We start from the raw sequence: 12,500 nt of genomic DNA, 5'->3' as shown, positions 1-12,500 counted from the left end.
GCCACACAGTATTAGGGATAGTGATGTTGCTGACCATAGGAGACCCATGACAATGCTTCACCGTACTATGCCTGTGGAATGTGCATTAGATGCATATCCCTGTAGTAGCACTCTTGGGATAGACAATGGGTTGTATTGCAGTCCTGGTCAATGTGTGATGGTGGGTATGTCAGAGACTTATCATGGGTTTCAGTGCATACAATATCCACTGTGGGGTGTGGGTGCTGGGTGTACCATCTTTACACCATGGTATCCCCGGTACATATCCCATGTTCCACTGTATGGGGACCACTATCAACATCAACCATACAGGTAACTGATAACACTATCCAGCCCAGTTCTACATGTGCTGTGTGCAATGTATCGATAACACAATGGACACACTGACAAGGTAGTTAGCACTGATAAGCCCAGGTCTCTCAGATGTGTGTCTGACTGTTATGTGTTTGTCAATGTGTATATGACAGTATGTTACACTATGTATTGTCCATAAACAACCAGTACATCCCCCATTACCATACTGTACAGGCCTGGGGATGTTCTTCACGTAACATGTAACCTGGAACACACCTCATCCTGAAAGCTGTGTGGTGTGTGCAATTAAGGCCACACACATTAGTAACACTACATACCTAGGTAGAGGTTCTAGTCCCAGTGTTGCCATGTAAAAGTGTGTGTGTGTGTATGTGATGGAATCTTCTTCCATTTGCAGAATATACATGTCCCAGGAGGTCATCTGTCTGAGAACTGCCTAGCATATGCTAACATTTCACAGGTATCATCCTGTGGAAATACATTCCATCACAACTAGTGGCAGATGTGTGAATGCCCTCTTCCCCACTGTATAGGTGTGCAGTGATACTAGAGTTGGTATATATAGCTGGGTGTGGCTCTTGTGGACACAGCTACCATCATTGCAGTTACTGTTAAGTGTATCCCCCTGCTTAGCTGGCCGTAATACTGTACAGTTCATGCTACCAGGTTAAGTAGTCATCTATCACACTATCTGCAATTCTACAGCACCTCTCACCCTCCAAATGGTAGGGCTGTGCCACCCACACCAGCACATTTATGGTAACCTAGTTGAGGATTGCACTACATTGTGGAAGGGGACAAATACCCTGCCAGTACCATTGTCAATGACATTAAACTAACAGACTGCTTATTTCCCAATGTGTTGTTGTGCCTATTCTGTCTTGGTTGAATTACATAGGCTACATGTGTTCCTTGCACAGATACATACATCCTTGTGGACAGTATTTTCTGTGTATTGCATCAACATCAAAGCCTCTGTGTGTGTTATACACAAACATGTGGTGTGAACCACCCAGTACACTTACTATTGTCCACTGTAGAAGGGCTGCTGACAGCAGCCACCATGCACTCACCTGTATACACCATCCTCAAACCTATCAGCCATGTGGCACATGCAGTAACTGTTATACAGATCTGTGACATGTTTTCACCTGTATCTAGGATATGGCACAGCCAAAGTGTCACCACAGTGCCATACCACTTGTTGAATACAACAGCAGACCAACCTCCTGCTGACACATGGACACCTACAACACAAACAGAATACATTATGGAGACCACAATCACTCAGTGTTAATAACTACTGTAATGCGTCATTGCTGGACAGCTACACTTCCTGACATGTAAGCGTTAAACTTTACTGCTGACAACATGTTACACAGCATTACATTAGTACACTGCAGTACAGGCACCATGTGCATCAGAACCATATTATCTTGTCCCCGCATCGATGTTATGGACGACAGGGATGTGGCACATGTATCATCATATGCACAGGGTGTGTTGTTGGTTTTCCTGAGACCTAGTCTGAGCCATACATTTGACACCATGTGTGTGAGTAAGGGGGTTTAATTATTGATATGGCATGGTGATGTGGTGTGTAGGTATGGGGTTGCCCTAGCTGTTTTTGTATTATGTGTGAGTATGCATGCACACTTTTATTTCATGCGGCTGCCCTATATAGGTGATTGTTGGACAGCTGCAGACCATACCTGGCAAAGTGTGTAGTTCACTTTCTCCGGCCATGGACATGTGAACTGTGCCTGCCAAGGGTTCCACGGGCACCATGTACAAGCCATGATATGGTACTCTCCTTTGATGATGACATATGTCCGCTGGATCCAGGTTCCTCCAGGGACTTGACCGGGGCCACATGCACATGGCCTGCTATGGTGTGGTGTGGACAGCACCCTTCTGCAGTGCTGGGGCTGGTACTGCCACTACGGGAATGGCTCAGTGTTCTTGCATGTCCACGTTGACCTCCAGCTGTTGGTGTTGCTAGCCTATGTCCATGTGGTCATCGCACCACCCCCACCATATGCTCGAGCATGGACATTCCACAGTCGAGGATTCCCACCATCTCACGCAACCATCTATCCATGACCTCTGAAAAATAACGGAGGGCACCTTCAAGATCACGGATGTTGTCAGAACAGCTGAATGAGTACCTCTCTGCAGCCTCAGAGCCAGTCTGTTGTACCATTCCATACGTGCCTGCACCTCCATGATGACCTGAAACATGCATCTGGTGGTACCAGATGTGGCACTTCTGCCAGGGGCATGATTACCAGCAGCCCTCCAATGAGCACCCCTGTACATCTGCCTACGTAGTACCCTGCCGGACATCAGACACATGTGCCATAGATACCACACTGTCCTGTCCCATGCCACCAAGCATCCACTGTCCCTCAGCTATGGCTACTGGTGATGGGGTATGCATAGGCATTTTGACTGTATGCAGTGATTGGGTGGATAACAGCGGGATGTCAAATGATGGCACAGCTTCAGCCCCTGACAACCCCACCTGTGCCTCAACACACCTATCATCATTTTTAGTGTCTGTATGGACACCAACATCAGATTGCCTCCAGGAGGGATCCTGACCCACCTCACCACCTGTGAGGGGAAAACAAGAAATGCACTTTAAGACCTGTACGCCATTGCTTAACAGTACACACATACCACACACACACGCACACACACACACACACACACACACACACACACACACACACACACACACACACACACACACACACACTCTCTGACATTCCACAATACTACTTACCTGTCCCTGAGTTTACAGAATGTCCCTAGTTTTTTCTCTTAAGTTCCCCATCCTGTATCAGTCTTGAATAATTACAGTCAATAATACCAATAATTAACATAGCATTCTTCTAATTGCCTAAAATTGTGATAACAAATCATGTTACTCCATTACCTCTTTGACTTGCTTGGAGTTGTTTTATCCAACACTCCCTGATGTCATCCAGTGTTCACCCTGGTTTTGTCCAGACATCTTAAGCATGGCCCCCATATGTTATGGGCTACTACAGTCACTCAATAATGTCAAGCACTGGAGAGTCATACATAAATATTGTTCAGTAGATGCAAGATCTGTTGCTCTATTAACTTTTTATGTGGACTACTGTAATATTTGGAAACACTATCTGGTGTTGTCTAGTAATTCCCCAATGCATCTGTAGTGCTGCATACATGGGTATTCTTTCATCCTTCTGCTGATTGCAATTAAAACAGTATCCTTGGTGTCTAATTTTCCCTCTCAATGCATGTTTCATGCTGAAGACATTATTATACTATCAACTGTCCTGAGATTACATCTCAGAAAAGTATTCCTGGTGTCTCATGTGTCTGTCCCTGTCCATGTACTGCACAATTTCAAAGGGAAGTTGAGAAGTATGAACAACCCCACACTCACACATGTGCATACATGGACACACACACACACACACAGAAATACACACACATTCTACATACATCAAACCCCCTCCACTCCACCAGATAGCACTTACAGACAAATTAACACCCCCCACACACACAGGTGAGGTTTTACAATGATATTACACACAGACCTCTCATTACCCATCTGTCAACATGCATGACATATGACACTCAAGATCATGCAGTGCAGCTATAGTTAATCCCTGCTAAAAACATTATACATCTCTGTGATGCATAGGTTGTGTTAGTAGGTGATGCCTCTTCCCCTGGAACACACTGCACCCATTTACACAGTATTGCTGTGCACCTGTTCAGCACCCTGACATGTACTGTGCTCCATACCTCACAGGTGTACACACCATTGCTGAATGTGTATATGTGTGTCAGTTATGTTTGGTCTGCTTCTTACAGCCCCTATATTTTTGTCCAACACATACCTGGGATGATATGTAGACATATCTCATGTGAATGCCTGATGTCTGATTTACAGATCTCATCATTAGCGGTGCATCTATGGCCAATAAGATACATTTACAATGACAACCTTCAAACCTTATTGTGGCTATGTGGAGTGTACACACCGTTATTGATATGGAGCCCTATTCCTTTATATGCCATGGGGCCACATTACTGCATATGATAACATTACACGAACCTGATATGTGACATATGACCTGTGCAATCAAATGCAGTGTCAAACTAATGTGTTAGTTGTGCATATGCAGATTGAGATGCATACAATTTGTGGGTGCATACGTGTGCACGCCCTTATCATGATGGTTTGTTGCACCTACTGTTATGTGTACTACTGCAGTCACAGTTCCTGACAGGGGTATACTAGCATGGGACATCTGCATTTGCCAGTATTTGGTCAGTCTGCCCTACAAATGTTCCCCAACTCTGCATGATTGCAAGATCAACTCATGTGCACATCCGATGGAGGTCACACAGTGCCATCACTATTATTGTGGTGCCAGGTTATGTCTGCACAGTTTCTGACCTTGACTGTGTGGAGATACAGCCATTCATAGCATCCTTTGGATCTCTGCTTCACTGCACTGTTGTGTTTCATAATGACATCCCCTCCCCACCCTCAGGCTTTTTGCAGATGCTTGACAACTATGGCCTACACATGCGTGTCATTTTGTAGTGCCCCAAACACTGAACACCATGTGTCGTGGCCTAGTCCCTGCTAATGAATGGAAAACATACAGGTGTACACTGGCACTGGCAAGGTACAGATGGAGATGGTGGGCCTGAGGTGGGGTGAGGTGTTGGTTGTGCAGAACATGTATCTTAATTGATACTTTCTGTAGGTTTCCAATGTGGTCTTGGTACACCAGTACACATTGCAATGCATGCTTTTTGGGGACCTTTGCTGTTATGCATATGCTACCTGTAAAGAGGCCTGGATGATGTTTCCTGTGGTACAGCTGTCCCATTTGATTACCTTAACCCATGGGCCACACTTATGCAGAGTCCAAGCAATTGCCAACATGAGTATTGGACAGCCAGCACTTGCTAGACATTCCTGCAACTCCCTCAGTGTTGTGGCATGTTACTAGGCAGCCTGCATGACCAGTTTGCAACATGTGCTGTCATCTGTCTTGGATGGCCATCTGTTTATTTTCTACATTAATCCTATCTCATACATCCTCACCACATACATGACTGTCTGCACTGTTTGCCATGGTATATGCAATGGTAAGGTAAGGCTACATGTCCAACTCTTGGGTGCTACCTGTTGGGTATGGGATCCATTCCATGGCCTGTAAGATGTGTGCAAGCCACCGCTACCTCTGTTGTAGGTAAGTGTGCACATTTGATGGCCAAACGTCTTGGACAGCAGACCATTTATTGGTGTGACATTGAGGACCTGTACTTGCTGGAAGGTCCATACTCATGAAGAATGCATGCTGTCAGTACCTCAAAAGCTACTTCCACAATATGTTATCTGGAGTGTATGCGCACATAGGCTTCCAGTGTTTGTGAAGATATGTATTCCCCATATTTGCTGTCCTAACATAGGATTCTATATTACACTTTCATTGCTCATGTTAAGACCACATTGCAGGTTGTAACAGTTGTGCAATGCAATATTGTGATATGTCGTAGTGTAGATCTGTAACAGTTGCCATTGTAATAATGGTATATACATTGTTGTAGCACTGTATAAGGGTGATGTTTCAGACATGCCCCTACTGTAGGCCATTTGTCCCACCTTTATGTTCATCTCTGTGCACACATCTTGCAATGGCAGGATGTTAATTATATTGCAGGAGTCTTACATACCCTTCAGATACACCATCATTGTGACTACTGTGATGCAGTGCAGTTAACAGCAACAATACATAGTTAGTTTGTTACTAGATAGCTATTTGTTTTTACATACTTTAACATATTGTCTGACAACTTAGTTTCTTGTCATTTATAATATTAGTAACAATCTTAACTTGCAACATTTTCTGTATATACTGTTGATAATCAATATATTGTTATTGTATTAAAGCTAACAACCAGTAATATTTTTTACTATTGCTGCAACTTTGTATCTCTATTCATCATGTACATGATGTGGAGCTTTTTTCCACGGGCATCTGCTAAAAAAGGACCTGCGTGCAGTCGGAATTTCCCGGTAAACAAATTTATTTATTTATTATTTATTTATTTATTTGCAGTTGGTTTACCAGGATAGACCATTGGGCCAAAAGAACCCGTTTTCAATGGAGTCCTGGGGAGAAAAGCTCCAATATAGGCAAAATTAGGTACATACAATAACTACAAGATAATTATACAGAGTAGAGATAAAAATTAATACATTTAAGCTTAAATTTGACAAAACATTCAAAGATGGGGAGAAAAGCTGTGATATAGACAGAATTAAGTAGATGCTATAACTACAAGACAAATATACAGGGTAGAGATAAAACATTAATACATTAGGCATAAATTTGAGAAACATTCAGAAATAAAAACAGTATTGAGATATGCAATCAGGGAAGTTATTGAAGAAGAAACTCAGAGGGTCTTTGTTAAATAACTATAGTGAGGAAACATAAGCTTTAATAGGATAAGTGTGAGGGGAGATGGAATGTTACAGATCTATGAGGGGAGGGAGCAAGAACAATCCCATTGGGATTTTAGATGTGTATGAAGTGATTTTTTGAACATGTATTTGTTAGTGATAGTACGAATGGATGGAGGAAGTGAGTTCCATAGACGGGCAAGGTTAAAAGATAGTAAGTGTTTGCCTGGGGGATGACATGGTTTGTGTACTATTAATAGGTTTTGGTTGTTGGACCTTAGGACTCTGTTTGGTAGGTGCATTCTGAAGGCAGAAGACAGGGAGGGACAAAGAGAAGGACTGGAAATGAGCTTATGAGCGAAAGTCAGCTGAATATATGTAAGCTGGTTTGGTAATTCAAGCCAGTTTAATTTTTGAAGGGAAGAACAATGGTGTGTAGAGGACCTGTGGCTGTTGGCGAATTTGGCTATTTTGTTATAGCAGGAAGAAAGTTGTTTTTTTAGGGAGGCCTGAAGATTAGTCAGTAATGGAGCACCATAGAGAAGGGAGGGAATGAGAAAAGAGGAAGCAAGTGTGATTTTGGAGGAGCTTGTAAGGTATTGGTTCTGACGGTAGAGCATGCCTAGTTTTTGATGGGTTTTTTTTATATTTAGTAGTAGATGGGAATTGTAACTAAGTCTATTGTCAATTAGTACTCCTAATAGCTTAGTTTCAGAGACTAGTTCTAGGGGTGTGTTATTTAGGCTGGTAATTGAGAAGGAGTTGGTATTGAAGGAGGTAGGTTTGGAAGGGGAGAAAACCATAAGTTTTGTTTTGGAGGCATTGAGTGCTAAGTGGTTTATTTTCATCCAGTGTTCAGTTATTGAAAAGGCTTGCTGAGTAAGTTTTTGGAGCAGTGAGGGGGAGATGGCAGAGCAGATAATGGTGGAGTCATCTGCATATTGAATGATGTTTGCAAAAGGGATAGATTGATGAAAGTCATTGACAAATATATTGAAGAGGAGGGGGCCCAGAATAGATCCTTGGGGAACACCAGTGGGGGTGCTAAGGAATGGGGAAGTGGCCTTCTTCCATCTAACTGCTTGGTGTCTATTTGACAGATAGCTAGAAAAACAATTTATGGAAGAGGGAGAGAGGCTGAGTTTTGACAGTTTAGTTAAAAGCAGATTGTGTGAGATGGTGTCAAAGGCCTTGGATAGGTCAAGAAGTAGGGTAGAGACAATGTGTCCAGAATCACGTGCATTATTGACAGTCTCAAGAAAGGATAAGAGGGCAGTCATGGTACTATGGTTTGGCCTGAATCCATGTTGAGTAGGGGTTAGCAGGTTGTTATCTAAGAGATGTGGCAAGAGTTGGAGGTGAACACACTTTTCCAGAAGTTTTGAAATGGGGGATAGAATAGCAATAGGACGAAAATTATTGATGTTGCAGTTGTTGCCTCCTTTATGAAGGGGGATAATGAATGCTTGCTTCCACAATGGAGGCACGGTGCATTCTTGGATGGAACGGTTTATTAGAATGCTAATGGGATAGGCAATGGCATCTGCAGCTATGTGTAGGAAATAAGAGGGAATGTTATCAGGGGCATTAGTACATGGCTTTAATTTCTGGAGGAGTTTCTTAATAGTGGTAGTAGATACAGGTTTTAAAGTGAATAGAGAGGGAAGTGGAGATGGTGAGTTTGAGGAGGGTTCAGTTGATGGGGAAGTAATAGTAGTGGAAGAGGTGGAAGATGGGTCATGTGAAGTAGAGATGGGGTAGGGTTGATTGTGATAGGAGGAGGGTGTGTTGGAAGGTGGGGAGGATGAGAAGGAAGAGGTGAGTTTACTAATAGAGTCGATGAAAAGGAGTTAAACTGAATAGCTAAGTCTAGGTCTTGGATGTTTGGGTCTGGGGTAGGGTGGGTGGTTTGCTGGGGTTGAGGAGGGTGGAAATTTCCTTCCAGAATCTTTGGGGGTTGGTTTTATTATTGTTCTGGAGTGTGAAGAAGTATGTTTGTCTATCAGAGATTATTAGCTTTTTTTACTTTATTACGAAGGGTTTTATATGCAATATGTTTGTCTGGTGTCTTGTTTCTCAGATAGAGTCCCCAGGCTTTGTCTCTAAGCCTCATGGTAGAGAGAGTAGTTTTGGTTAGCCAGGGGGCTGAGTTAGGTTATATTCTTTTTGTTCGTAGAGGGCTTGGGAATCAAGTATTCCTAGAAATGTGGAGTTAAAATGGGCAACTGCTTCTTCTAGGGGCAGTGTTTTTAAATTGTTCCAATTAATAGTTTTCAGGGAATCAATGAAAATTGAAGGGTTAAAGTTTTAGTCATTGCGGGTAGTGATGTAGTTGTGGGTGCGATTAGAGATGCAGGGGAGTCGGTGGGTGAAAGTGGGCAGGTGATCACCAAGAGGGTCGGGAAGAGTACCGCTGCTTGTAAAATAGTGGGAGTGTGACACTAGAACCCAGTCAAGGATGGTGCCACTGGAGGGGTCTTTAGAAGGGTGAGTTATGGTGTTGATTAGCTGGGAGAAGTTGTATAGATTGATGTTAAGAGGGTTGGTTGGAGACTGGATGGAGGCCCAGTTAATATTGACATCTCCAAGAATTATGGTTTCATTGCTAATATTGTCAGAGAGCCAGGAGAGGATGTTTTCAAGTGTAGAAATATTGTCCCCTGGAGGAATGTAGAGGGATGCTAGGCAAATGTGTTTGTGTTTATTAATTTGGAGGAGAGAGAGGAGTAATTCAGCATTATTAAATGTTGGGGTAGGTTTGTTATATGGGGTAACTAGCAAGGAAGAGGAATAAAGGAGGGCAACTCCACCGCCTTTCTTTTGGGTCCTGTCTTTTCTAATGATTGAGTAGCTGGGTGGAGTTATTTCAGAATCTTTTATGGAGGGCTTTAACCAAGTTTCTGAAATAGATAGTATATCAGGTTTGTTATGTGTGAGCCATGCGTGGAGGGTGGGGACTTTATTCACAATACTTTGTGAGTTTAGAGAAGTAAAGTATATAGGCTTGTGTGGGGAGGAGGAGGAGGAGGGGCCGGGGTTAGGATGGACATCACCAGATAAAAGGCAGGTAAAGAGATGGAAGATGGGGTTTGAAAGATAGTTGATTAGAGTATTAAGATGGTTTGGGTCATCTGAAATGATTAAGGGGTGTTTATTTGTTATGGGGATAGAGTATTTCTGAGGGGTGAGGAGTTTAAATGAGAAGGTGAGGAGCTGTGTTATTGGGTGAAGATGGGGAGAGATGGGATAGTGTGATTGTGGGAGTGGGGTATTCAGGTGGTAGGTTGTGTGGTAAAGTTGTGGATGGTAAGAAATGACAGGTTGGGTGAGGTGATACAGGTATGATAGTTTAAGAGAAAGTAATAGAAGACATAGGATGGAATAAGGGTATGTAGGCATGTTGAGAAGGTTACTAGTGTTGAGTGTTGTAATTGTCAATATATATGGTATAGTGCAAGGGATATGAAGGATTTAGCTAAAGTAGTGTAGAAAGAAAGAGATGTGGGAGTAGAGCAGGATGTAATTAGGATAGGTAGGTGAGTGAGTGTGTTAGAAGTGGGATGTATTGAAATGTAGTGCCTGTGGGAGTGGTTTGAAATTGGATAATAGGCTGATGGGGTGTGACACGGTGATGGTGGGTGATTGGTGTAGAGAAAATGTGGGTGTGGAAACAAGAGGGATATAGCTGGATGCACTGGGGGCGGGTGGAATTTGGGGGCAGGGTAGGGGAGCGGAGTGAGCCCGAAGGGCGAATGGAGCGGGAAGACACCAGGAGGAGAGGATCGAGAGCCTATCAGTGGAGCAAAGATTAGAGGAGAGTAAGTAGTGGCAGGGTAAGTAAGGAATACTATATATAATATGGATGGGAAAGTAAGAATGAAGATATTGGCAGAGTAAAAGCAAGAAATAAGTGAGGGAAAAGTAGTGACAGTGGGGAGGGGACACCTTCTAGTGGTCAATGCAGAGAATGCACTAGGCCAACTAGGTAGGTCTAGGGGCTGAGTAAGATAAAATAAGGAAGAGCTGGTGAAACCCAGGGAAGAGATGGGAGAGAAGTGGATGGTAGAAAAGAAAAGTGTCTAGGCTGCTGGCTGACCTGGCAGGGAGATAGCTTGAATAACTAACAAATAGAGTTCTAATCAGTGGAGGCCCAAGTATTATCACACACACATACTTTCTTAGTATCCTCTGGGAGACTTTGTTCCAATGTCCAAGTGGGATTTGAGGCAGCAGAGCAGTATATTGCCTAAGCAAAATGTATGGATGAGGTAGGTGACCTTAGTACATTGAATGTATCCACCCAGGCAAGGTCCCAAGGGAAAAACAGGGCAATAACAACTGGAGACAGGAGGAGAGATGAGTAAGAGTTAGTCACAGAGTAACAGAGACACAATGCAATACATAAAAGTGTTACTAAGCAGGTAAAAAATGATATGCTAAAAGTATTATCAATCTGCAATAAAATCTATGACTAAATACATGAAAAAAACTAAGCAGACTTCAACTATTAATACTGCAGAAAGCAGAATAACAATGTGTTTGTAGAGCACCATACGGTAGCGACTGGCAGGGCAATGAGAGGTTAGCACAGACACGTGGAGTTGGCGTATTACACCAGTGTTTGTTAGGGCTAAAACAGCTACAGAACAGTTCAAGAAGCAACCATGAACAGTTCCCTGTGACTAAATGTCGCACCAATGTAGACAAACAATGTGGGTATAAAAATAAACGGAATAATCCGTTTGCGATGTCCAGAAAAGTAATGCAATGGCCTCTAAATCAAATGGTGTGTTAATTGGCCCTACAGGGTATTATCGGCCGCTATTAAAGTCAAGCTATAAAAGTGTTGCAATAATTACAAATACTGATGCCTCAGCTTTCCAGAGCAGATAAAGTGTTATCAGGTCAGGAGCGAGCAGGGCAGTGTCGCACCACAGTCGGTAGCGACTATAGAGGCTTAGGTTCAAGCTAGTCAAACTGTAGGAATAACTTGCAATCACAGTAATGCAAACTACGTTCCGTCAAGCATAAAGGTAGAACAAGAGGTCTACGTTCAGAAGGAACAGTGTGGGTAGTGGAACTATATGGCAAACTCTAAGCGGGAGTCACTTGCGAGTAATGAGCTCTTAGGCTCTGTATTCAGCAGTCGTTTTGACCAATACTCTCTTAAGCACTCTAAACAGCAGTCGTTCTGAGCAATACACAATAAATCAAAAACACATGAGTGATACATTCAAGCGCAGAAAACGACAGTGTACAATTGGAAATGCAAGTATTTTATGACCAACATATTCCCATACCATGACAATACACTTTAAGTTCCCTAAACAGCAGTCGTAAAAGAGCGACGCATATGTAAACCAAAACACATGCTTGTACAGTCTATAGCAGCAAACAACTGTAAACAAAAAGAAATACAAGCATAATATGACCAACAGTTCATATGCCATGACAATTTAGGGGAAAGGCCCCGATAACAGAGTTGCGATATGATCAGGATCTACTTACACTAGGAGCGCACTCCTAACCAGGCACCAGCAGCAGCCGAGAGGGAGTTTAAAAATGGCGCCTTAAGGAGGGGGGTATAAATAACTTCCAGGTGGAAGTAAAAGGGAGGTGGGGAGGGGCAAGGAATACATGCTAGTGGGGACAGCCGGAAGGTCCACAATCATATGATACAGGAGGTAAGGATGTGCGA

This window comes from Protopterus annectens, chromosome 12.part0, assembly GCF_019279795.1.
Source record: "Protopterus annectens isolate FY-2018-M chromosome 12.part0, PAN1.0, whole genome shotgun sequence".
NCBI classification, from domain to species: Eukaryota; Metazoa; Chordata; order Ceratodontiformes; family Protopteridae; genus Protopterus; species Protopterus annectens.
The sequence above is the reverse complement of the archived record's forward strand: the minus strand, read 5'-3'. Positions refer to the sequence as shown.